Genomic DNA, 25916 nt, shown 5'->3' with positions numbered 1-25916 from the left:
AGTAACACAATAATAGTAGGGGACTTTAATACCCCACTTTCACCAATGGACAGATCATCCAAAATGAAAATACATATGGAAAAAAAGCTTTAAATGACACATTAGACTAGAAGGACTTAATTGACATTTATAGGACATTCCATCCAAAAACAACAGAATACACTTTCTTCTCAAATGCTCATGGAACATTCCCCAGGATAGATCATATCTTGGGTCACAAATCAAGCCTTGGTAAATTTAAGAAAATTGAAATTCTATCAAGTATCTTTTCTGACCACAACGTTATGAGACTAGAGATCAATTACAGGAAAAAAAACTGTAAAAAATACAAACACACGGAGGCTAAACAATATGCTACTAAATAACCAAGAGATCACTGAGGAAATCAAAAAATACCTAGAAACAAATGACAATGAAAACATGATGACCCAAAACCTATGGGATGCAACAAAAGCAGTTCTAAGAGGGAAGTTTATAGCAATAAAATCCTACCTCAAGAAACAAGAAACATCTCAAATAAACAACCTAACCTTACATCTAAAGCAATTAGAGAAAGAAGAACAAAAAACCCCCAAGTTAGCAGAAGGAAAGAAATCATAAAGATCAAATCAGATATAAATGAAAAAGAAATGAAAGAAACAATAGCAAAGATCAATAAAACTAAAAGCTGGTTCTTTGAGAAGATAAACATAATTGATAAACTGTTAGCCAGACTCATCAAGAGAAAAAGGGAGAAGACTCACATCAACAGAATTAGAAATGAAAAAGGAGAAGTAACAACTGACACTGCAGAAATAAAAGGATCATGAGAGATTACTACAAGCAACTATATGGCAATAAAATGGGACAGGCACGAAGAAATGGACAAATTCTTCAAAAAGCACAACCTTCCAAGACTGAACCAGGAAGAAATAGAAAATATAAACAGACCAATCACAATAAGTGAAATTGAAACTGTGATTAAAAATCTTCCAACAAACAAAAGCCCAGGACCAGATGGCTTCACAGGTAAATTCGATCAAACACTTAGAGAAGAGCTAACACCTATCCTTCTCAAACTCTTCCAAAATACAGCAGAGGGAGGAACACTCCCAAACTCATTCTATGAGGCCACCATCACCCTGATACCAAAACCAGAGAAAGATGTCACAAAAAAAGAAAACTACAGGCCAATATCTCTGATGAACATAGATGCAAAAATCCCCAACAAAATGCTAGCAAACCGAATCCAACAGCATATTAAAAGGATCATACACCATGATCAAGTGAGGTTTATCCCAGGAATGCAAGGATTCTTCAATATATGCAAATCAATCAATGTGATACACCATATTAACAAACTGAAAAATAAAAACCATATGATCATCTCAATAGATGCAGAAGAAGCTTTTGACAAAATTCAACATCCATTTATGATAAAAACCCTCCAGAAAGTAGGCATAGAGGGAACCTACCTCAATATAATAAAGGCCATATATGACAAACCCACAGCAAACATCGTTCTCAATGGTGAAAAACTGAAACCACTTCCTCTAAGATCAGGAACAAGACAAGGCTGCCAACTCTCACAACTATTATTCAACATAGTTTTGGAAGTTTTAACGACAGCAATCAGAGAAGAGAAAGAAATAAAAGGAATTCAAATTGGAAAAGAAGAAGTAAAACTGTCATTGTTTGCAGTTGACATGATACTATACATAGAGAATCCTAAAGATGTTACCAGAAAACTACTAGAGCTAATCAATGAATTTGGTAGAGTAGCAAGATACAAAATTAATGCACAAAAATCTCTTGCATTCCTATACATTTATGATGAAAAATCTGAAAGAAAAATTAAGGGAACACTCCCCATTTACCACTGCAACAAAAAGAATAAAATACCTAGGAATAAACCTACCTAAGGAGACAAAAGACCTGTATGCAGAAAACTATAAGACACTGATGAAAGAAATTAAAGATGATGCAAACAGATGGAGAGATATACCATGTTCTTGGATTGGAAGAATCAACATTGTGAAAATGACTCTACTACCCAAAGCAATCTACAGATTCAATGCAGTCCCTATCAAACTACCACTGGCATTTTTCACAGAACTAGAACAAAAAATTTCATAATTTGTATGGAAACACAAAGGACCCCAAATAGCCAAAGCAATCTTGAGAACGAAAAATGGAGCTGGAGGAATCAGGCTCCCTGACTTCAGACTATACTACAAAGCTCCAGTAATCAAGACAGTATGGTACTGGCACAAAAACAGAAATATAGATCAATGGAACAGGATAGAAAGCCCAGAGATACACCCACGCACATATGGTCACCTTATTTTTGATAAAGGAGGCAAGAATATACAATGGAGAAAAGACAGCCTCTTCAATAAGTGGTGCTGGGAAAACTGGACAGCTACATACATGTAAAAGAATGAAATTAGAACACTCTCTAACACCATACACAAAAATAAACTGAAATTGCATTAAAGACCTAAAAGTAAGGCCAGACACTACCAAACTCTTAGAGGAAAACATAGGCAGAACACTCTATGACATAAATCACAGCAAGATCCTTTTTGATCCACCTCCTAGAGAAAGAGAAATAAAAACAAAAATAAACAAATGGGACCTAATGAAACTTAAAGCCTTTGCACAGCAAAGGAAACCATAAACAAGACAAAAAGACAACCCTCAGAATGGGAGAAAATATTTGCAAATGAAGCAACGGACAAAGGATTAATCTCCAAAATTTACAAACAGCTCACGCAGCTCAATATCAATAAAACCCAATCCAAAAATGGGCAGAAGACCTAAATAGACATTTCTCCAAAGAAGATATACAGATTGCCAACAAACAAGTGAAAGGATGCTCAACATCACTAATCATTAGTGAAATGCAAATCAAAACTACAATGAGGTATCACCTCACACCAGTCAGAATGGCCATCATCAAAAAAATCTACAAACAATAAATGCTGGAGAGGGTGTGGAGAAAAGGGAACCCTCTAGCACTGTTGGTGGGAATGTAAATTGATACAGCCACTATGGAGAACAGTATGGAGGTTCCTTAGAGAACTAAAAATAGAACTACCATACGACCCAGCAATCCCACTACTGGGCATATACCTTGAGCAAACCATAATTCAAAAAGAGTCATGTACCACAATGTTCATTGCAGCACTATTTACAGTAGCCAGGACATGGAAGCAACCTAAGTGTCCATCGACGCATGAATGGATAAAGAAGATGTGGCACATATATACAATGGAATATTACTCAGCCATAAAAGGAAACGAAATTGAGTTATTCGTAGTGAGGAGGATGGATCTGGAGTCTGTCATACAGAGTGAAGTAAGTCAGAAAGAGAAAAACAAATACTGTATGCTAACACATATACATGGAATCTAAAAAAAAAATGGTTCTAATGAACCTAGGGGCAGGACAGCAATAAAGACACAGACTTCGAAAATGGACTTGAGCACGTGGAGAGGGGGAAGGGTAAGCTGGGACGAAATAAGAGAGTAGCACTGACATATATACACTACCAAATGTAAAATAGATAGCTAGTGGGAAGCAGCCGCATAGCACAGGGAGATCAGCTCGGTGCTTTGCAACCACCTAGAGGGGTGGGATAAGGAGGGTGGGAGGGAGACACAAGAGGGAGGGGATATGGGGATATATGTATCCATACAGCTGATTCACTTTGTTATACAGCAGAAACTAACAACACTGTAAAGCAATTACACTCCAATAAAGATGGTTAAAAAAAAAAAAACAAGAGAGACATGGGGACTTCCCTGGTGGCCCAGTGGTTAAGAGTCCACCTGCCATTGCAGGGGACATGGGTTCGATCCCTGGTCCAGGAGGATCCCACATGCCACGGAGCAACTAAGCCCGTGGGCCACAGCTGCTGAGCCTGCGCTCTAGAGCCCGTGAACCACAACTACTGAAGCCCACGCGCCTAGAGCCCATGCTCCGCAACAGGAGAAACCACTGCAATGAGAAGCCCAAGCACAGCGATGAAGAGTAGCCCCCACTCACCACAGCTGGCGAAAGCTCATGTGCAGCAACAAAGACCCAACGCAGCCAAAATGAATAAACAAACAAAGAAACAAATAAATAAATTTATCAAAAAAAAAAAAAAAGAGAGAGAGAGAGAGACATGTACCACAATGTCCATTGCAGCACTGTTTACAGTAGCCAGGACATGGAAGCAACCTAAGTGTCCATCAACAGATGAATGGATAAAGAAGATGTGGCACATATATACAATGGACAATTACTCAGCCATACAAAGGAATGAAATTGGGTCATTTGTAGTGAGGTGGATGGGCCTAGAGTCCATCATTCAGAGTGAAGTAAGTCAGAAAGAGAAGAACAAATACCGTATGCTAATACATATATATGGAATCTAAAAAAATACGGTTCTGATGAACCTAGGGGCAGGACAGGAATAAAGATGCAGATGCAGAGAATGGACTTGAGGACACGGGGACGGGGAAGGGTAAGCTGGGACGAAGTGAGAGAGTGGCATGGACATATATACACTACCAAATGTAAAATAGATAGCTAGTGGGAAGCAGCCGCATAGCACAGGGAGATCAGCTTGGTGCTTTGTGACCACCTAGAGGGGTGGGATAGGGAGGGTGGGAGGGAGGCGCAAGAGGGAGCGGAAATGGGGATATATGCGTACATATAGCTGATTCATTTTGTTATACAGCAGAAACTGACACAATATTGTAAAGCAATTATACTCCAATAAAGATGTTAAAAAAAAGAAGAAATATTGGTGAGGATGTGGAGAAACTGGAACCCTTGTGCATTGCTGGTGGGAATGCAAAGCAGTATAGCTGCTGTGAAAATCAGTTTGGCAGCTCCTCAAAGAATTAACATAGAATTAGCATATGATCCAGCAGTTCCACTTCTAGGTATATATCTAAAAGAATTAAAAGCAGGAACTCAAACAAATACGCCAATGTTCACTGCAGCACTAGTCACAGTACCCAAAAGGTAGAAACAACCCAAATGTCTATGGACAGATGAATGAATAAAGAAATTGTGGCATATGCATACAATGAACTATTATTCAGACATAAGAAGAAATAAAGTTCTGATAGATTCTACAATAGGGATGAATCTTGAAGACATTATGCTACGTGAAAGAAGCCAGCCATAAAAGGATAAATAGAATAGTCAAGTTCATAGAGATGAAAAGTAGATAAGAGGTTACCAAGAGCCGGGGAGAAGGCAATGGGGATTATTGATCAATGGGGTTCAGTTTCTGTTTCAGGTAATGAAAAAGTTTTGGAAATAAATAGTAGTGATGGTTGCACAATGTTGTCAATGTAATTAATGTCACTGAATTGTACATTTAAAGATGGTTAAAATGGCATATTCTACCACAATATAAATAACCAACCAAATATGAAACCAAAACATAAGGAAGAATACAATGTGGAAATTTAAAAAGATAACACAGAGAGCTTACTCAAAAAATATTTTTTAAAAAAAGAGAGACTGTGATAATGACATACTCTGTTGTCATGAAGTTTATTTCCAAAGGTAGAAAAAATATAGGATAATGGTAATATTCACAATAGGGTTATATTAACTAATTTACATTATACTTATTCTATACCAGGAACTGTTTTAAGTGCTATACATATATCAACTCATATAATCCTCACAATAACCCCTTGATGTACCTTCTGTTATAATCCCTATTTTAAAGTTAGTGATTCTGAAATACCTAATGGTTAAATAACTTGCCCAAGGTCACACAGCTAATAAGTGGCAGATTTAAACTCAGGAAGTCTGGACCCAGAATCTATATTTTTCACACCTGAGCCTCTTGCCAGTATAAAAGACATAAGGATGAGGGCGCCCCCCCCCCACCCCACAAAAAAGGAGGTTAAGGATAGGGATGTATAAAAAAATGATAGGTTAACTAAAGTAAAAGAGACAGATAAAGGCTGATGAAACTGACATAGTCCTCTTCTTTCAAAATCAAACATTAACTCTGGAAAAAATAGCACAGGATACCACTGATCTTTTAGGCTCACCCAAGTCCCTTCCAGGAAGAGGAATAATAAAGCAGAAAGAGCACTGGACTTGAAGTTATAAAATCTGGTTTTAAATCCTGGCTCTATCACTTTACTTATTGATTTAGCAAATGTTTATCAATTGTCTCCTGGGCATGGGGCACAGCGCTGGCCAGTTCACTCAATGATTTGAATCCTAGCTTCTCAGCCATAAAATGGGAATATTTATACCTACCTCACAAATTGTTAGGAAAGGTAAATGAAATAAGCTGTGACTGCAATCCCACTACCGGGCATACACCCAGAGAAAACCATAATTCAAAAAGACACATGCACCCCAATGTTCATTGCAGCTCTATTTACAATAGCCAGGTCATGGAAGTGACCTAAATGCCCATCGACAGACGAATGGATAAAGAAGATGTGGTACATATACACAATGGAATATTACTCAGCCATAAAAAGGAATGAAATTGGGTCATTTGTAGAGACATGGATGGACCTAGAGACCGTCATACAGAGTGAAGTAAGTCAGAAAAAGAAAAGCAAATATCGTATATTAATGTATATATGTGGAACCTAGAAAAATGGTACAGATGAACTGGTTTGCAAGGCAGAAATAGAGACACAGATGTAAAGAACAAACGTATGGACACCAAGGGGGAAAAGCGGTGGGGGGAGGATGAATTGGGAGATTGGGATTGACATATATACACTAATATGTATAAAATAGGTAAGTAATAAGAACCTGCTGTATCAAAATAAATAAAATTCAAAAAAAATTTTTTCAAAAAGAAAGAAGCTGTGACTGTTCTTGACTCCCATTTACTCTCCATAATGGATGATTGAAGACATTTTCTCTCGCTTAACTCCTCAGAATAAAGATTCTTGGTAATGATCAGCTATATCAATCTTGGTGCTTGTTTTTCCAAGGAAGGAATTGTGTCTGCCAGGCTGCAGACAAATACGCACAAACAGCTACCTTGCTTCTTTTGCCCCTCCCTGTTTCTTACCCTCAAGCTAGCCAGACACAAGGCAGGGCGCTAATAAAAGTGTCAGTATATACTGTTCTATTTTTCCCAGAAGACGTGGGAAGAAGAGTGGAGAGGAAGGAGTGGGGAGAAAAAAGAACACGGAAGAAAAAAAAGGAAACAGGATGTGAAGACAGAGATGGGATATTACTTCCTTCCCTTCCCTCCCAGCAGGGGAGGAGAGGCTGTGGTCTGTAGGAAGCTCCCACTTCCATTTCTCTCTAGAATGTCCCATAGCATCAATCATGCCCCCAAACTGAAGATGACAGGAAACTTATCTATACCCTCAAAACCAGGCCTGGGTCCAAAGGACTCCTCCCCATATCCCCCTCCCCCAGACACCACCACATGCACATTCACATTATGATTCTTTAGTTTGCAACAGGCCAAGCAGTCATTAAGGAGTTTCATTTTCTAAGATTCACTAATTAAGATAAAAGAGAACTTAAATACGAGGTCAATAGGCCTTATGTTGATCACTGGTTATTCACTGAGTTCCTACTCTCTAGTAAACTGTAGGATTCTGGAAGGCAGAGAACATGTCTTACTACAATGTAACATCAGTGAGTATTTGTTAAATTCATCCTTGGTTTATCCAGTGTTGGAAAACAACAAGATCAAAGATTTCTTTGAAAAAAATATTCTACACAGATTGAATGTCTAGATAACTTAAACCGAGACTGCCTTATTTCACCTAAGTAAGATTTTACTTAATTTTTAAAGTCCTGTGGTGGCAAAAGAAAAGCCTCCCAATAAGCAACAAATTTATTTACACTACTTCAACCAAGCCTTATGAAATGGGGCCACCGTCCTGCTCCTCTGACGGAGAGGGGGGCAAGGTTAATGGAAATGGCACTCCTCAGGTCACCAGACAGAACCACATTTGGGGTCATTGTAGGCCAGTTGCAAACACTGCCTTCCAACCTATTCACCTGAACTTCATTGTAATTTGTTAGTGTGAATTAAATTACATCTGGCAAAATGTACTTCTGACTAGTGAGGAAGTTTTACTTCAAGAGAAGATGAATTGCACCCAAGAGAAAACATGCCAGGCAAGCCCATACATGTTCACCCACCTACAAGTTTGATTCCCATAAGCACCTCCTCCTCTTGCCAACCCATCTTCAACCTCATAGGGAGTATAGGTGTTTTGAAAGTTTCTCCTTGCTCTAAGTACTATAAAGAGACAGGTCTAGCTTGATTCTAGAAACCAAAAGAAATGAGGAATTCATCACATTTTGAAGGTGGGGAGATTTTACATTAGCCACCCTTGCCAAAATCTAAATCTGAGAAGCACGTTTGTTTCCCACCAGGTGATCCGTGGCTTTGCAAAGCTGTGGTTTGAAGCAGGAAACAGTTATAATCCCATACAGCAAAGGCAAACACTCTATGGGGATGACTGCAAATAGTTTAAATGTTTTTCATGATCCTCTTTTGAACTACAAATGATAGTCAAACAGAGGTCACTTCTCTGAGTAATCTTCAGAACTGCAGACCCTACAATAAACAACATTCACAGATGGTTCCCTTCCTTGCATATCAAGGCTCTTCCTCTTTGGAGCTGGCAGCTACTCAGAATAGAGCACTAAACTGACTGGGAGGAGGCAGGATCCTCTGGAGGGATTTAGACGGAGGCCCTCGCAGCCCCCTTTCAGTCCTGGTTCTGAATGATGCCCTAGAAGATCACGATACTTTGTACGCCTCCCATATTCTACACCCCATGCCAGAGCCTCTATCCTTCTTCTGATTGTATTTGCTAGAACCAAACACACCATTTTTGAGAAAGCACCAAATTCATTGTAGGCAAAAGCAGCAAGGTGGGTCCACCGAGGAGACCATGCAGATGTGAGGGAAGACTCCAGTCTGAAGGGCAAGATGACCATCTCCTTGCAAAGTAGCCCCAGTAGTTGGTCCCACTGCATGGCTCATAAAAGTCTCAGTCTGTCACCACACAATGTAAGTGTGTTGTACACCCTCAAAGAGAAAACGTGTATGCATAGCAAGGGAGAGAAGAGTGACGGTTCCAAGTAAAGACGATTGGTGGGCAGGACTTAGGAAGAAATGTTGAAGAGTTAGAGGGAAAGATGGTAAAAGGGCAAAGAAACACCAAGTGAAGACACGCAGACACACAGAAGAAGAACTGGAACCCGAATAAGAAAAGTGGAGAAATTATATTATGCTGCGGGGCTCTAATTCACACTCCATTAGGCTTTGGGGCGTCCCAACAGAACAAAGTTCTCACCTGCTTTTCAAACCCATGGTGGGGCATTAGGCATATCCATGCTACCACAGCGCCATCTAGTGGAGTGGTGGGACCTGTAATGGACCTAATCAGAATTGTCTAGGACTAAGTCCATATTGAAAATATTCCAGGCAATAAATACAGGTGGCAGAACCTATTACTAAGAAATATGTACAACTTAAGTTCAAAATTTTTTATGTCCTGTGGGTCACCTCCTCTCAGAACAAGTGGAACACAACTTGACATTCCACATTCTGAAAGATCCACCCCTCCTTTTAAAATCAGCTCAGCTATCAATGACATTTTTAATGGAAAAAACATTGCTATTTTTTCTAATGATATCTATTTTAAGCCTTTAATAAAATTAGATAGAGATATATGTCATAAAACATGTTTATTATATTTAATACAAATATTTCATATATAGTCATTGAATAGTAATATACAATTTTATCGCTTATCTTTCTCCATAGTTTTCCTATGAAATTTCCTTAAAATTACAACAGTGTAAATCTCAGCGATTTATCGTACAACTGATTATACTAGCGATATTAGGACCCAGGACATGGGGCTCCAGCAGTACTATTGACTTTTCTGTGGCGTCAGCTATGAGTTCTGGGAAGCAACATAGGGTGGCGGTGAAGAACATGCTTTGACTCCGCTCTCAGCCAGAGTTCAGGCACCACCACCTACTGAGTGACCTTGGGCTTATTATTTAATTTCTTGAGTCTGTATCATTCCTACCTGTAAAACGGGAATGCTAACATTTCCTTCATTGGATCGTTGTCAGGACTCAATGGAAACAGGTACGTAAAATGGCCAGCCCAGTGCTGACATTTAGAAAGTGCTAAGTCATTCTTTTTCAGCTGCCCTTTCCTGAAGAGAGCCAACAGAGAAAGAACAAGTCTCATCTTCAGTCGAGCAACCACAGCAAGTGTCCTCACCTCTGACTTGTCTTATAAAAATACAGAGATGAGAGAGAAGAAGAAGCCTTCCAAGATCCTGATAGCCCTCACTCCAGTTTTCAGTTGAGAGTCAACCAGTTAATGAGCACTAGGGTGAAGACGGAATTCTGCCAGGCGTGGTACCTGGGAGAGTTCATAAAACACTTGACTTTAATTCATGTGCACTATAATCCTGTGGGTTAAAGGGCCATAAAAGTTGTTCTGTTTTTTCTTACACTTCAAAGGAAGCAATTTAATGGCCATGAATTACAGTTTCCTCATTACAGTGTAACTATGAAACACAACTGTTCTGGTGTGATTTCCAGCCAGCCTGGCTCCCTCACCAAAGGAACTTCAAGGAAAGAATTTAAACAAAATAACCTTTCCAGGCTTTCATCCAGCTTCCTCCTGCAGGAGACTCTATCCTTGGGAGCCCAAGAACACACATGCACACAAAGGGTTACGTGGGGTTTGGGACTAGAACAGGGTAGGCCGTAACGTGGAGTTGGGGACAACCGATGAAATCGGGAGCGAGTAAATACTGTTCCCTGGGAAAACCCATGTGATGACAGAGGTTATCAGAAATAAAATAATGGGATAACAATGAAAACATTTAAAGGGAGGAGGGTCATATTAGGAATGGAAGGAAAGAAAGGCTTCACAAATGGGGGCTCTTCCTATCTTTCTAACCACTTATTAGCTAGGTTAAGGCAAGCCTAAGAGATTCCCATTGCCCTGAGACCCAGTAGACAAAGTATAAATCTTTTTCACAGCAGCAAAGCAAATGCTTACAGGAGGGAAGCAATCACACACGGTGGAGAGAAGACTACACTTGAAATTGGATTTAAACCCAGGTTTCTCAGCTAACTAGCTGTCTGACCTTGGACAACTTCCCTGTACATTGGTTTGGTCATCTAAAATAGGGATAGCCACCTAGCTGTACGAGGGGCTGCCGTGAGGCTAAAATGAGAGGATGTGAGAAAGTCGGGCAAACCACCTGGGAGGGCTCCATTCCTCATCTCCAGTTTTCCACAACTATCAATATGGCCACGATTTAAGGATGCAAAGAGGCAACCTTAGAATGATACTGCAAAAGTAAAACATACGTATCTGCTTAGTACAGAGTCCTATGAAAACTGCAAAGGGGGTAACGAAAAGGCCAAGTCCCTCAAAGCTCCAGTCAGTCGTTCACTATCATTACCTGAGGTCCTCACTGAACCAGCCCTGGCGAGAGGTCAGCACACGTCTCTTGATATTTAAAGTTTATCTCCAGTCTGCCTCTATACAGAGCTGACCTCCATACCAGACGTGGCGTTTGAGAATCTAATTGTCCCCAAGCTCTGTGAGTGGGGTTTACGTACTCTAAAGACAACTGGGCAGTTAGAGGGTAAGGGAAAAGGAGAAACGGTGGGTCTTGACTGTACATTTGGGAATCAATTCTACTATAATGTTTTAAGAATAGTTTAAAAAACAAAGATTGTGCATTTGATGTTTGCATTAAAAGCACAAACATGCCCTGATTGTTAAAAGAAATCTAACTATATGCAATGGTCCCCCAAGGTAAATTTTAAAGTTGTTGGAGCACACATATACTTTGTAGGGAAAGCAAGTCTTGCCATTCTGCATTATAACTGACTAGAAAGGGAAGGGGAGGGGGAGTTGATGGAGGGATGCACGTGCGCACAGAGTGTTGGAGAGGCTGGGGTAGGAGAGGGGAGATAATACGTGTGGAGAGGGACAGGTCAGGAGTGTTCAGGCAGCCCCACCTACGTGGCTCTTCCTACCCAACGGCAGCTGAAGCCTGCTCCCCGCCTTCCCAGACGGAAACACTGGGCGGTGATATGGAAAGCCCTTCCCTCACATCTGCCTTTCCTCACATTTTTAGAAAATGTGTGAGAAAACTGCGCCATGATAAGCAACCCATGCATGATTCTGACTTACTCTGAGAAGATTTCTTGTGAATAAAAGAGATCGTGAACCAGGGAGAACCAGCTAGTTTCTATTGTTCTTGGGGGCTGTTCAAGTTTGGTCATTGTCAAAGACAGCAAGGTAAATCAAGGATATTTTAAGGTATCCTGAGGTTTGTTTTCAGGATACCTTAAAAAAAAAATCAGAAGTAACAACAGTCTCTGAAGAAGCCCTCCACGTGCATCCCACTAATGTGTCAACTGTAATTAACATCGTGAGCACAGTGAACACACAGTGGCAGGGGTACTGGCGACTTGACAAGGAACGAGACAAAGGATCTGAAACCTCTAGAATATAAGAGCAATTAACACCACGAAATTCAAGAACAGGAACAGCCGGAGATCGAGAAAAGCAAGGGACGGGAAGGGCTGGATGGATTATTCTTTCCTGATCCAGAGCAAGAAAAGTGCCACGTCTTTCCCTTCCCCGCTTCTTTCCTGCTATCCCAGTTACATACTTAGAGGGGCTTTCCCTACTGGTCCAGAACTGAAGCTAAAGCCCAAAGCTGAGGACAAAATGCTAAATTCCCCATAATCTAAGGAGACTGTTGGAGAAGCTGCCGACGGTTGGTACCAGACATCCTTCCCCCCAGGGCTTACTAAGCAGAATTCTTGCTATCAACTCTCTGTGACCACACTTGTCTTTCCCAGACTGTAGAATCTGAAAAATGTGAGTTTGTCTTTGGCCTTGTTTTCAAGATGAAAAGTGATTCCATAAGGGATGAGAGAGGGTGCTTTCCCTTCCAGAATGGAATGTTCTGGGGTACCTATAAGAAGTGAGTCTAACAGAGAACAGACTCATGGTTGCCAAGGGTGAGGGGGGGTGGGTGGGGAAGGATAGACTGGGAGTCTGGGATTAATAGGTGCAAACTATTACATACAGAATGGATAAACAACAAGGTCTTACTGTATAGCACAGGGAACTATATTCAACATCCTGGGATACACCATAATGGAGAAGAGTATAAAAAAGAATGTATATATGTATATTAACTGAGTCACTCTGCTGTACAGCAGAAATTAATACAACATTGTAAATCAACTACACTTCCATAAAAAAATAAATTTAAAAAAAAGAAGTGAGCCTAGTGTCAGTTCCCTGGTTAGATGTCTACTTGAGCAGCCAATTTCCTGATCTCATCACCCCTGCCTACCTGAGCAGGGAATATGAGAAGGGGAGAGCTGATAAGAAGGCAGTGGCATAGCCCATATGCTATCAATTGTTTTGTCACAAATACATATGCGTCCCATGGGACAGGTGGACACCACAGAATATAGCTGAGTTTAAGCCCTCTTGCTACTGCCTAACCCCAGAAGTGGCCAACGAAGCTGGACCAAAGCTTCCACATCCAGCACCTCCACCACGGTGGGAGGAAGACAGGGCGACAGGGCCCTCCAACTTACCCACATGCATGATGCAACAGTCAGTACTTGGATTCTTGCAACAGAGGGTGATCTAGAGCAGCAGCACCTTCTCCATGAAAGAAAACAGCACTTGTCTTGAACCATCCCGATTGGCCCACCAGGGTGCATGTGCCAAAGCGTATCATCAGAGGGAACGTGAAGCAAGGAAAAGAGAGGCTCCATATCCCCTCTACTCTAAGCTCCCTGAGTTTTAAGTCTAATGTGTGATGGGGAGAAAGAGATTTGAATCAGATATAAAATTGGATTTAAACTGGACTGGACTATTTTTAATAACCAAGGGAAAACCAACAGAGTTGCCCAAAATCTCACGAAGGTTCAAAAAAAAAAGGGCGGGGGAGTTAAACACAGAACAACTGTTAGCAATAAACACCTAAAGAAATAAGTAAATACCGTTAGGATTTGGGTCTCCTTAATAAAACAGATTCGTGCATCTAGCACTTTGGATGTTCATTCTACAGAAGGAGAGATGGCAGAGTTAGGGGAAGAAAAGGTGATAAGCAAAGAATGGAAGATTCCCCTTCTGGGTATTATCCAACAGAATTGAAATCAGGATCTCAAAGAGATATTAGCCCTGTGTTCACTGTGGCATTATTTACAGTAGCTTAGGTGTGGAGACAATCTAAATGTCCACTGAAGGATAAATGGATTTTTAAAATGTGGTATGTACATACAATGGAATATAATTCAGCCTTTAAAAAGAAGGAAATCCTGCAGTATGCGACAACATAGATAAACCTTGAGGACATTATGCTAAGTAAAATAAGACATTCACAGAAGGCCAACTACTGCATGATTCCACTCATATGAGCTATCTAAAATAGTCAAACACATTGGACTTCCCTGGTGGCACAGTGGTTAAGAATCCACCTGCCAATGCAGGGGGCACAGGTTCGAGCCCTAGTCCGAGAAGATTCCATGTGCCGCAGAGCAACTAAGCCCGTGTGCCACAACTACTGAGCCTGCGCTCTAGAGCCCACGAGCCACAACTACTGAAGCCTGTGCACCTAGAGCCTGCTCACCTCAACTTGAGAAAAGCCCGTGTGCAGCAACAAAGACCCAATGCAGCCAAAAATAAATAAATAAATTTATTTTTAAAAAAAACAGTCAAACACATAAAAGCAAAGAATAGAATGGTGGATGTCAGGGGCTAGGAGGAAGGGGGAATTCCTAATCAATGGATATAAAATTTCAGTTATGGGAGATGAACAAGTTCTAGAGATCTGCTGTGCAACACTGTGCCTGTAGATAACAATACTGTATTGTTCACTTAAAAATCTGTTCAGAGGGTAGATCTCATTGTTAACCGTTCTTACCACAATAAAATTCTTTTTTTTAAGAAAATAATGGAAGAAAAGGCAGAAGGGTAAGACAAGAAATACACTCCAGGGCAATCTGTACTCAGAAGTGAGAAACAGGATTAAATTCATTAGAAGAGAATGAAACTGAAATTTTGAAAAATTTCGGTAATTAGTCAATTAACAAGCTATTACCCTATTACCAATGTCAAGGGGGTGATTTTATACCAAAAAAAAAAAAGTATAAGTCATGGCCACTGTCCATACAACAAGGTTGCCAGGAAAAAAAAAGCCAAGCGATGCCACTAAATGAATGCTGTTCCCGGATGCTGGGTGTCTGGAGGGGGGATCATTGGTGCTGTGCTTGTGTGACAATAGTGAAGTCCCTTCCCTTCTCCTGCCTTTCCTTATCTGTAAATAGCGCAAGAGAGGAGGGTCAAAACACTCAGGGCCTTTAAACTCTGAAGGTAATGAAGAGCCACAGGCTATGTTCAGTAGCTGGTCCAAGTGACCTTAGAGAGACGGTGGCAATCAGGCCCTTACGCACACATGCTCAGAGCCCGTGCGGGGAAAACATCAGTCACCACTCCCCTCTGTGATGTCTGAGGGCTCTTTCTATATTCTACAACTGCACATAAATAAGAAATAAGGGTGGACCTCAGAGAGGCCAGCGCTCCTCTGAGCTGAGGGCTGGCTTAGCCTGAATTTCCGGGAACGAGGCTGCCCTCTCGCCTCCCACTCCCTGGGCCCATGAACATTTCTGTGCTCGGAAGTCCTCTGGGATCCTGGAGGGAGTGAGGGCTGTATGAATGCCACCACTATTTTTCAAACTGTGAAGAGCAAATACTAGAAGGTCTGGCAACAACAGTGCTTTGGGAGTAGTGCACCTCTGAAGTTTAACTTTCCTTTCTCTCCAGCCAACACGGGGAGGGGGCTGTTGCCAACAAACACATGAAAGGATGCTCAACATCACTAATCATTAGAGAAATGCAAATCAAAACTACAACAAGATATCATCTCACACCAGTCAGAATGGGCATCATCAAAAATTCTACAAACAATTAATGCTGGAGAAGGTGTGGAGAAAAGGGAACCCTCTTGCACTGTTGGTGGGAATGTAAATTGATACAGCCACTATGGAGAACAGTATGGAGGTTCCTTAAAAATCTACAAATAGAACTACCATACAACCCAGCAATACCACTACTGGGCATATACCCTGGGCAAACCATAATTCAAAAAGAGTCATGTACCACAATGTTCATTGCAGCTCTATTTACAATAGCCAGGACATGGAAGCAAACTAAGTGTCCATCAACAGATGAATGGATAAAGAAGATGTGGCACATATATACAATGGAATATTACTCAGCCATAAAAAGAAACGAAATTGAGTTATCTGTAGTGAGGTGGATGGACCTAGAGTCTGGCATACAGAGTGAAGTAAGTCAGAAAGAGAAAAACAAATACCGTAAGCTAACACATATATATGGAATCTAAGGGAAAAAAAAAAAAAAGGTCATGAAGAACCTAGGGGTAAGACGGAAATAAAGACACAGACCTACTAGAGAATGGACTTGAGGATACGGGGAGGGGGAAGGGTAAGCTGGGATGAAGTGAGAGAGTGGCATGGACAGATATACACTACCAAATGTAAAATAGATAGCTAGTGGGAAGCAGCCGCATAGCACAGGGAGATCAGCTTGGTGGTTTGTGACCACCTAGAGGGGTGGGATAGGGAGGGTGGGAGGGAGGGAGACACAAGAGGGAAGAGATATGGGGGTATATGTATATGTATAACTGATTCACTTTGTTATAAAGCAGAAACTAACACACCATTGTAAAGCAATTATACCCCAATAAAGATGTTAAAAAAAAAAAAAAAATGAGCGGCAACCCAGGGAAACAAAGCAGCAGTGTCAACACACAAAGCGAGGCACTGACAATTTTCTAGGCTTCAGTTTTCCATGAATGCCGAAGTCATTTGTTTAGAAAATAAGAGCCCTTCCTTTGCCCTCAGTATCCCTGTTAAAACATTAAACCACAGGATTGACTGTGTTTTGGCCGGCAGACTGTGGGCAAATCCACTGAGACACCACAGCACCTTTTCCAGGTGAGATGGCAGAGGACAGGGGCGAAGAGCTTATTAGACCCTGGAGTCAAAGAGACCCAGGTTCAAGGACGAGCCAAGACACTTGCTGGCAATGCGACCTTGGGCAAGTCATTTAGTCTGTTGCTTCTCCTTAGCTGAAAACTAAGGAAACTAGGGTTGCTGTGAAATGCCTGACCCCCGCATAGTCCATACATAATAAATGTTAACTACATAAAACAGTGGCAAGATGAACAAAATACCTACAGGAGTGTGTAACTTTGCATTGCAATGAGATATTATACTCAAAGCCCTTAACGCACATCCGTCACGATGCTCTGGTGCTCCAGACGGTGGTGGTCAAGTCATAAACGCTCTATGGATCCTTGTAATGGGGGAAACACCACACCAACATATAGAAAGTTTAGGTGATACGTCAAGGTTGTTTTTGGTGCAGAACAGCCTGAAACTAGAGGACTTAATTAACCTACCCTTAAGTGTCCTTTCCATTCGTGGGAAGATTCTACAATCCTAACTTCAATGCATTCTCATCTAAGCTAGGAGTTTTCACACTTTTTGAAGTCACGGAAATATTTATAGATACACATGTACATGTGTGTACACACACACACATACATACACACGTTTATACACACATATACGTGAACAGGTATCAAAGGAGAAAATAACATGGATTTGTATGTATAACATAGTGGAAAGAATATTAGATTCCAAGTTAGACCGCCTACTTCCAATACTGAGGATGGCAGGAATCTTCAGGCAAGCCTCAACCTTTCTGATCATGTCTCAGTATTCTCATTATTTAAAAAAGGAAAGAAACATCAAACATGTTTTCTGTTTCATTAAAAATGAAAAAACCCTTCAGAATATTGTTGTGACCCCAAGAAGAATAAGTAGAATGAAGGGGAAGAAGCTACTGAGTGGTGGTGTTGCCTCATATAAGACCGTGTGTATCACAAAGTTTATTATTATCCCCAATAAGAATAAGAGCTTGAAATAATAATGATAACAATTTTAAAAATAACATTGGAAATGGTATTTGTGGGTGTTACAAGACTCTTCTCCCCTTTTTCTGGATTTCTGATGGGAACCAGAATTCAGAATCATATTTTCTATGTGGAGCAACAATTTGGTTGCAGTCAAAATCGTGAAATGAATAAAAATGGACTTTTAAAAATGGACGTCTACTCCTGTATTCTCCTTCCCTTCACCAGTTTACTACCAGGCCTCACACCAGTGATGAAGCTTCTCCATACAGAAGGTAAGGAGCATGAGGTATTCACCAATGAGAGTCGTGCCCAGCTTTTATCCTTGGATAGAAACGTCCACTAAAGCAAGCAGCCAGATCAACATGTATCCACACTAAGCATAACTTAAGAAACTCCCTCTATGTTTTCTTCCTTTCCTACTATTTCGGTTTGCTCAAAAATGAGTTCTTACAGGGAAAATCTGAGTGCATTTTCGGCAAGCAGTTAACTGAATTACCTTTGCTGACTTGTAGAATGAATAGTTATGACAGAGAAAATCCCAATAGGAAAAAGAACAGGAGATGGCGAAAACTTAATTTCCCCATCTTTAAATAGCCATCATAAAATATTTCTTAGATTAAAAAAAAATCTTATCCATGCTTAAGGTCTGGAGGTCTAAAATAACTTCCAAAAATAGCTGTTACAAGGCATCGGATATAAAATGTATGTCATCTATTTACTATGTATTAAAGGTCAAAAATATCAGGCTGAAGAGGGTTAAGGGAAGATGGTGTTTCCCCAAGGAAAGCTGTGTTTATCCTAGTTTATCTGTGAATCTTCTAGGAAAACTTTGGAGAATTTCTGTCACGGAAAACACATAACTTTCTCCCAGAATCATGAGGCTAGAAGAGGGCTGGAGAGGTTATCCTGTCACCACACGTAATCCAGGGAAAGTAAAGTCTAATATTGCAACTGGACTAGAAATCTGCATTTTAAATCGGATTGTAAATTTATATATCTAATGGCATATTATAAGACAAATTCCAAATACAAACACATAGGTACAAGAAACCTCAAAATCTTCTTATCTGATCGGACTTGAATTTCCCATTTTATAGACAAGGAAATAAAGGCCCTAAGAGCTTAAGAACTTACCCAAGTTTAAGAAGCAGCCCTCAAACGTCTACTGTCTCCCATCTATTTACTGTCTCTACATTTTTTTTTTTTTTTACTACTCTCCCTGAGCTTTGGCTTTCTTGAGCTTAAAAAGCCAATATGAACACCACGGGTTGGTGTCAATGCTCAATAAGACAACTTAAAGTTTACCACTAGTGGTTTAGCAGGGTCAGAAAGTGAGCACTACATGTCTGGCCCATATGTCTGAAAAATTTAGAAAAGGAGTATGAGGAAGGGGGAGAATTCAGAAAGCCACTTAGGCCACTGTCTACCCTGTGGGTGGGAATCCCCACTCCCCCAGGCTCCAGTACAAGCTCCCTACAATTTAGAATGTTAAGAAATGGTCTAAAAAACAGCAGCAGCCTCAGAGACTGGAATCCAGTAAGGTTATGTCCTTCACCTGGCCTTGGGTTGCCTTCTGACCTAGCTACCTGTTCCTAAACATAGAGTTCTTTCACTCCGTGAAAGCCACTGAATTATACCACGGTAAATTTGTACAGCGGGTGTTGGTCTCTTGCAATTAAAGTGGTCTGAAACCTACATGATCACACACCATCTGCCAGAAACTCCTATTAAGTTCACATTTGCTCCACTACATACACTTAACACCAGCTCTTAATGCCCTCAAGAGCTATACTGTTTTCCCCGCAGAAGGGTGAACACACAGTAATGGAGCAAGTCATCTGATACCCAAATGCGTCCATGTATGGACAGCAGTAAAAGCAATCAGTATTGGCTGTCACAAAACTGTGGATTAGCTGCTTGCTGGATGATAGGACGCGACAGTAGTCTCAAGCACTTTCCTACTTTTTCATCCCATCCATCATTAGCAGCTGTAAGGAAGAGAAATTCCTCTTTTGTTTTTGTTTTCTTAAGGGAAAAAGCACCAAAAGGGAGAGCCTTAAGCTTCACCATGTGGAAGAAAGTGTTGAAAATCGCACAACGTAAACAAGGGCCGATGTATGTTTTCAATTTAAATTATCTCCCCATACACTGTGAAAATCCATATTTGATAGCCTACTTTATAAGGAATGTATGAGATTGTAAATGAAGCATTGGAGTTTCCCCATGAGGACACAAGAGAAAAGCTCCCCGGTGATCACTCCTAGCGTTTGCCCCCATATTTGTGCAACAGAACTTGAAGCTGTTCCCTGATTTAAACAACAGGTGGCACTGCCATTGCTACATTTTCCCTGGCAAGAAACCTTTGCAGTTTGCGATTTCACCTTCCAGGAGGCATCAACAGTTTTTGTAGTCACCTCTATCGACAGCGTGTACATATGTTCCTATGTGGTAAATGCAAACACGAGTAGGGAAACGTTGGAATTCGTGTAACTGCAGTTTTACCAATCGCCACCCTTCCATACTCATGCCCCTCCCCACACAATCATCTACACACAGGTGTAATGTCCCTCAAGGACACACCACGGCAGGGAAGAAGCAGAAGGGAAATAGATTCCATCACGTTTGTTCTGATCTTCAATTACCATAGACATGTATATCTCCACCCACCCCTGACACGTGCACAAGAGAAGGGCAGCATCATAAGGTGCTGGGGCACATTCTAGGCAAATGACTGAGAAATCTAGGACCTGAGAAGTCTGTTGATTAATTCACATCAAGAAGAAACACTCTACTGTCCATTTTTCATAAGCACTTGTCTTCACTCTTCTGCACCAAAAGAGCATGGTTAATATTTAGAAGGAACAAATAGGTACACAAATTGTATTCCTACAAGGAAAACGCAGAATTCAGGACTGTTCTTGAATGTGCCAAGAAGACAGATTACATTTCATAGGCTTTTTGTGTCTGCTTTAAATATGAGAAAACTGTTATGTCAAAGAATCTCATTCAACACCTATGGCTCCCTTTTTTATTCACATGCACAATTTTATTATGTAGCAGCAGTTACTATACGATTTCTAGACTATAATGTAACAGTTATTGGTTTGATATATTAAATTTATTTAATTTTGAGTTTGTGGGTTGCTTTTTTTTATTAGGACAAGTTAACAATGGAAATCTCGCCAATGAAGCAAGGCTGAGATCAAAACGACGGATGGGCAAGTCACAAGCCTAAAGGGACATGCCAGGTATGAGACAGTTTGGCATGTTTAGCTGCAGAAGTACTAAAAAGTTTATTTTTGTAAAAATGGATGAGTGGGTAAGAGGAAAATTACAAGGAAAATCATAGGCTGTACTGCAAAAAAATAATGTGCTTTTGTTGTGCTGCCTCTGTCATATAGTATCAAATGTCCACACTCTTGCTTTCCGAGAACAGAGAACCTGAAAATTCTACCTGAGAAGCCTTCTGGTGTACAGTTTACACTATCTTATTAATATTATCTATAAATACAAAAAAAAGAGAGAAGAATGCAGAAAAAAGTCAAAATATATCTCCTAGAATTCAAAAGCATTATAAAAATTTGGCTTTCATTAGCAACTTTGTCATAAAGAGAAAGTACGTGTCCTAAGTAACAAACCGTAAAGTTTAGCCCATATGATTTCCTGGTGATAGGTAACATTTCATTTGTGCTTTCTGGAGGAACTGGGGTTTCATGAAACAGCATGAACTTTGAACCAAGAGCTGTGGGCTTACTCCTGACTCTACCACTTACTAGCTGGTTAACCAGTCATATTATTAACCTCTCTAAACCCTGCTTTTCCAGTGTTCAATGATAACATAGCAAATCCTTTGTAAGGCTATTGTGAATATTTTAAAAGGATTATTTGTTTATATCAGATGTTTAATAAAAGTTAATTTGAGGCCTTCTGCACTTCAGTAGGTATCTTCTTTTAATTTCCCATTAAAATACCCCTGAAAATGCATAGACTCTAGCCACAGTACTATCAACTAAAGATGACAGAAGATTCTTTACTCAACAATCTGAGGGGAGTTCCCTTTGAGGGCAGCACCAGTGAATGAATGTTCGAACTTCTAACTGGCTGGCATTTTGAAATCTAAGATCCAGAAGCCCAAGTAATTACCCCTGCTCACATGAAAAGCGGGCGTCTTGCGCTGCTCATGGCTGGGCCATCCTGTCTGTCTACTAGCAGATGCAGGTTAGAAAGAAAAAAGCATGAACACGGGTCTATACAGTACAAGGGAAAGAGAACGTAACACTAAAGTCCAAGAATAAGAGCACGCGTTTGAAAATGTTTCAACGTGGGAAACAGATGAAATGCTGTCCTCAGTGAGATGCAAGAGGGGGGCAGGGAGAGGCTGAGATGAAGATGGAGTGGAGATGGTGGGGGGATAGTGAGCTGGCTAAGGTAAAAGAAAAAAGAATACGAGGAAACTGAACTACCTTCATGGAAACAAAAATACATACTGAAAAAAAAAGTAATGGGGGCTTCCCTGGTGGCGCAGTGGTTGAGAGTCCGCCTGCCGATGCAGGGGACACGGGTTCGAGCCCTGGTCTGGGAAGATCCCACATGCCGTGGAGCAACTGGACCCGTGAGCCACAACTACTGAGCCTGCGCGTCTGGAGCCTGTGTTCCGCAACAAGAGAGGCCGCGATAGTGAGAGGCCCGCGCACCGCAATGAAGAGTGGCCCGCGCTCGCCGCAACTAGAGAAAGCCCTCACACAGAAACGAAGACCCAACACAGCCAAAAATAAATAAATAAATAAATAAATAAATTTTTTTTAAAAAACACTTTTCTAAGAGGTAGTAATATTTAAAAAAAAAAAAAAAGTAATGGGAAAACAGCTTAGCCAACGCGTGGCCATTCAGAGCTGACGTGAGGGGCTAACACTAAGAATAATGGTGAAGGGTCGTTTCCAGTCTTTTAATGATATTTTTGTACACAGTAAAGAACCCATCATGGTATGTACTGCTTATTAATAGAACTTTTCCACTGAACACTATAATACAAGTATCTTTCCATTTTTTTCCCCTTTCTTTCCATAGAATAGAATACCGGATGTCAGTCAGGATATGAACATTTAAGGCTTTTGATACATATTGTTAATCTGCTATCCAAAGGGTTGCATCAACAAGGTACGAGACTACCAGCACTGCCATTTTTAATTTTGTTATTTAATTTTTTTTTATTTCAAAAGAATATCAAACTTAAAGTTGCAAAAACAGGACAATTTATTTGTTCTGAACCCTTTGAGAGGTAGTTGCCTCATCCCCACCAAACTGTGTATTTCCTGTACACGACAACATTGTCCTACAACAGAGCCATGAAAATTAGGAAATTAACCCTGGCACATTACCGCCATCTAATCCTTAGACTCTATTTCAGGTTCGTCAATCATTCCGTAACGACTTCTACGGCAAAAGGATCCAGTTCAAAGCATACATTCCCTTAACTTTCATGACTTTGACCCTTTTGAAGATTAGAGGCCAGTTATTTTGTAGAATGTCCCTCAATTTGGGTTTGCTTGATGTTTCCTCACGATTAGATTCAGGTTATTCATCTTTGATGAGACTATCACAGTAATGATGCTGTGTTCTTCTCATTATAGCCTATCAGGTGGTACATAATTTCAATCAGTCCTATTACCGATGCTATTAACTTTGATCACTTGGCTAAGGTGGTGTCTTGCCAGGCTTCTCCACTGTGAAGTCACTCATTTTCCCTTTGTAATTAATTAGTATTCTAGGGTAGGGGAGTTACTGTGAGACTATGCAAATATCCCATTTCTCATCAAACTCAGACTTTAAGCATTGATTTATTTAGATCAGTAGGGGATCATGAATGCCCATTTTATTCAACGGGTTATAATCTATTACTATCATTATTTTGATGTTCAAACTGCCCCAGATTTGGCTAGTGGGAGCCCCTTTAAGTTTGCTCCTATGTCCTTTTGATATATTCCCTACTTTTCTCTGAGCACTTCCTTACAAGATATTCCAGGCTCATCTACTTTCTCTGTCTCAGCCCTAGTATCAGCCATTTGTCCAAGGAACACTTTTAAGTGTAGACAGTGTTTAGAAACCAAGGTCTAGGACTAGGTGTGCGCTAGGTAGCACTGCTCACATACACAATGATTTACACCCATGTCTATTTCTCCATCTCTCTCTTTCGACTTAATATCATGAGTTCACACCCATACCTTCAATGAACAGAGTTCATTCCAGTTTCCTCCCTCTCCATGCCTCTGTCATGCCTCTGTCGCTCTCCCCAAGTCCTGCTCCGACATGAACTTGTGACTGTTCTCCTCACTTCCCCTGAGTTCTGACATTTGTCTCTGGGCCATTGTAGCTCTCCTCTCTCCCAGGACCCTTTCCTAACCAAGGCCCCTAATTTGCTCTGCTTCATCTAATAACTTTTACACTGAACTACAGAGAAACGCTGAGAACAAGAGACATTATGAGTTTTATATATGAGCTTGAACGCTTCATGTTTGCCATTATATTTCGGTGTGAGAATGGTTTCATGTGCTTTGCCTATTTCTCGAACTGGATCTTTGTCAATTTCCTGTTGATTAGCTTATGATCTTTGTATGGTAAAGGTACTTAATTTTTTGGCTTAACTGTTGCAAATAATTTCCTGATGTCTTCTTTAGTTCTTAATTTCTTTTACTTTTTAACGAGAACTTTTATTTTGTTGACTTAGAACATCTGAACCCCTTGCTGCTTTTCTACTGCCTCTGAGTCCCACTTTTTTTCTGAGTTTTTGGCATTTCTGTTATTCTCTATTCCAGTGGTTCTCAATCAGGGGTAATTTTGCCCCATAGGGGACATCTGACAAGGTCTGGAGACATTTTTGATTGTTGTTACCTGGGGAGGGGGAGTGTGATTGGCATCTAGTAGGCTGAAGCCAGGGGTGCTGCTAATCATCCTACAATGCACAGGACAGCCCACAACCAAGAATTAAACGTCAACAGTGCCCAGGTTGAAAAACCCTGCTCTATACTCTCTCCACTGCTTATAGGTAGTCTTTTGATTTCTTCCAAAACAAGATATTGGAGAAGAAAGACTAAAAAGAGAAGGATCTTTAATGTAGACAATGGCTTTCTCTAAATTTGATGTATAAATATTGGTCATAGAGCCTCCTATAATCCAAAGTCATTGTAAAAAAAAAAAAAGCTGTTATTATTATTTCCACAAAGGATTCTCTTAGCTGAGGTCTTGACATAGACATTCACCTGCTCCATTAAGTCTTGAATCTGTCTTTGCTATATTGTCAAGAATTCTTATCGATTATCTGGGTACATCTGCTCTATCATAAATGGCCACAAAAAAAGGAAGGAAATGAATCATTTAATTTTTTCAAATCCTATAATGCCAAGGACCTTGGCAAGTACTAAAAAAAAATACTAATAAACATATATATTTTAAAATAAAGAGCAGTGTTAAAAATAAAATCCTTGCTTTCTTGGAACTCAGGTCCTTGAGAGAAAATATTTATATAGCAGAATAACAGGAAGAAATAAAACAAGAGTCAATTATACCTCAATAAAGCCAAGGGGAAAAAAAAAGAAATTTAACAAGATATATAAGATATATTAGAAAGAAAGGAGATTTCAAAACATTTTTCTCTTCGCATAAACAGCATGTATCTTCTTGCTTATAGAATCGTTACTGGCCTGCCAGAACAGTTTACTATCATTTTCACAAGTATCCAATTCTTAGAACCAAGGGATTTCATGAGCTCCTCTACCCAATCAGAGCAATGTCTTTGTCCCAGATCCATCTGAACAGAATCCTATCCTCCTGACAGATTTGACATCTACTTTCTGCCACCACTGCACAGGAATGGAGCAGAGTGCTGAG

The 25916-nt window shown here is 40.4% G+C and overlaps 1 protein-coding gene across 2 annotated transcripts in view; it reads right to left on the bottom strand.

Annotated features, from left to right (window-relative positions):
* The window catches only part of SMYD3 (SET and MYND domain containing 3), a 711581-nt gene that overhangs the window by 214613 nt on the left and 471052 nt on the right, over positions 1–25916 (bottom strand). The window lies entirely within an intron of this gene.

The sequence above is a fragment of the Balaenoptera physalus genome (genome assembly GCF_965194825.1).
Source record: "Balaenoptera physalus genome assembly, chromosome: 1".
Taxonomy (NCBI): Eukaryota; Metazoa; Chordata; class Mammalia; order Artiodactyla; family Balaenopteridae; genus Balaenoptera; species Balaenoptera physalus.
This window is presented reverse-complemented; position numbering and strand designations above follow the sequence as displayed.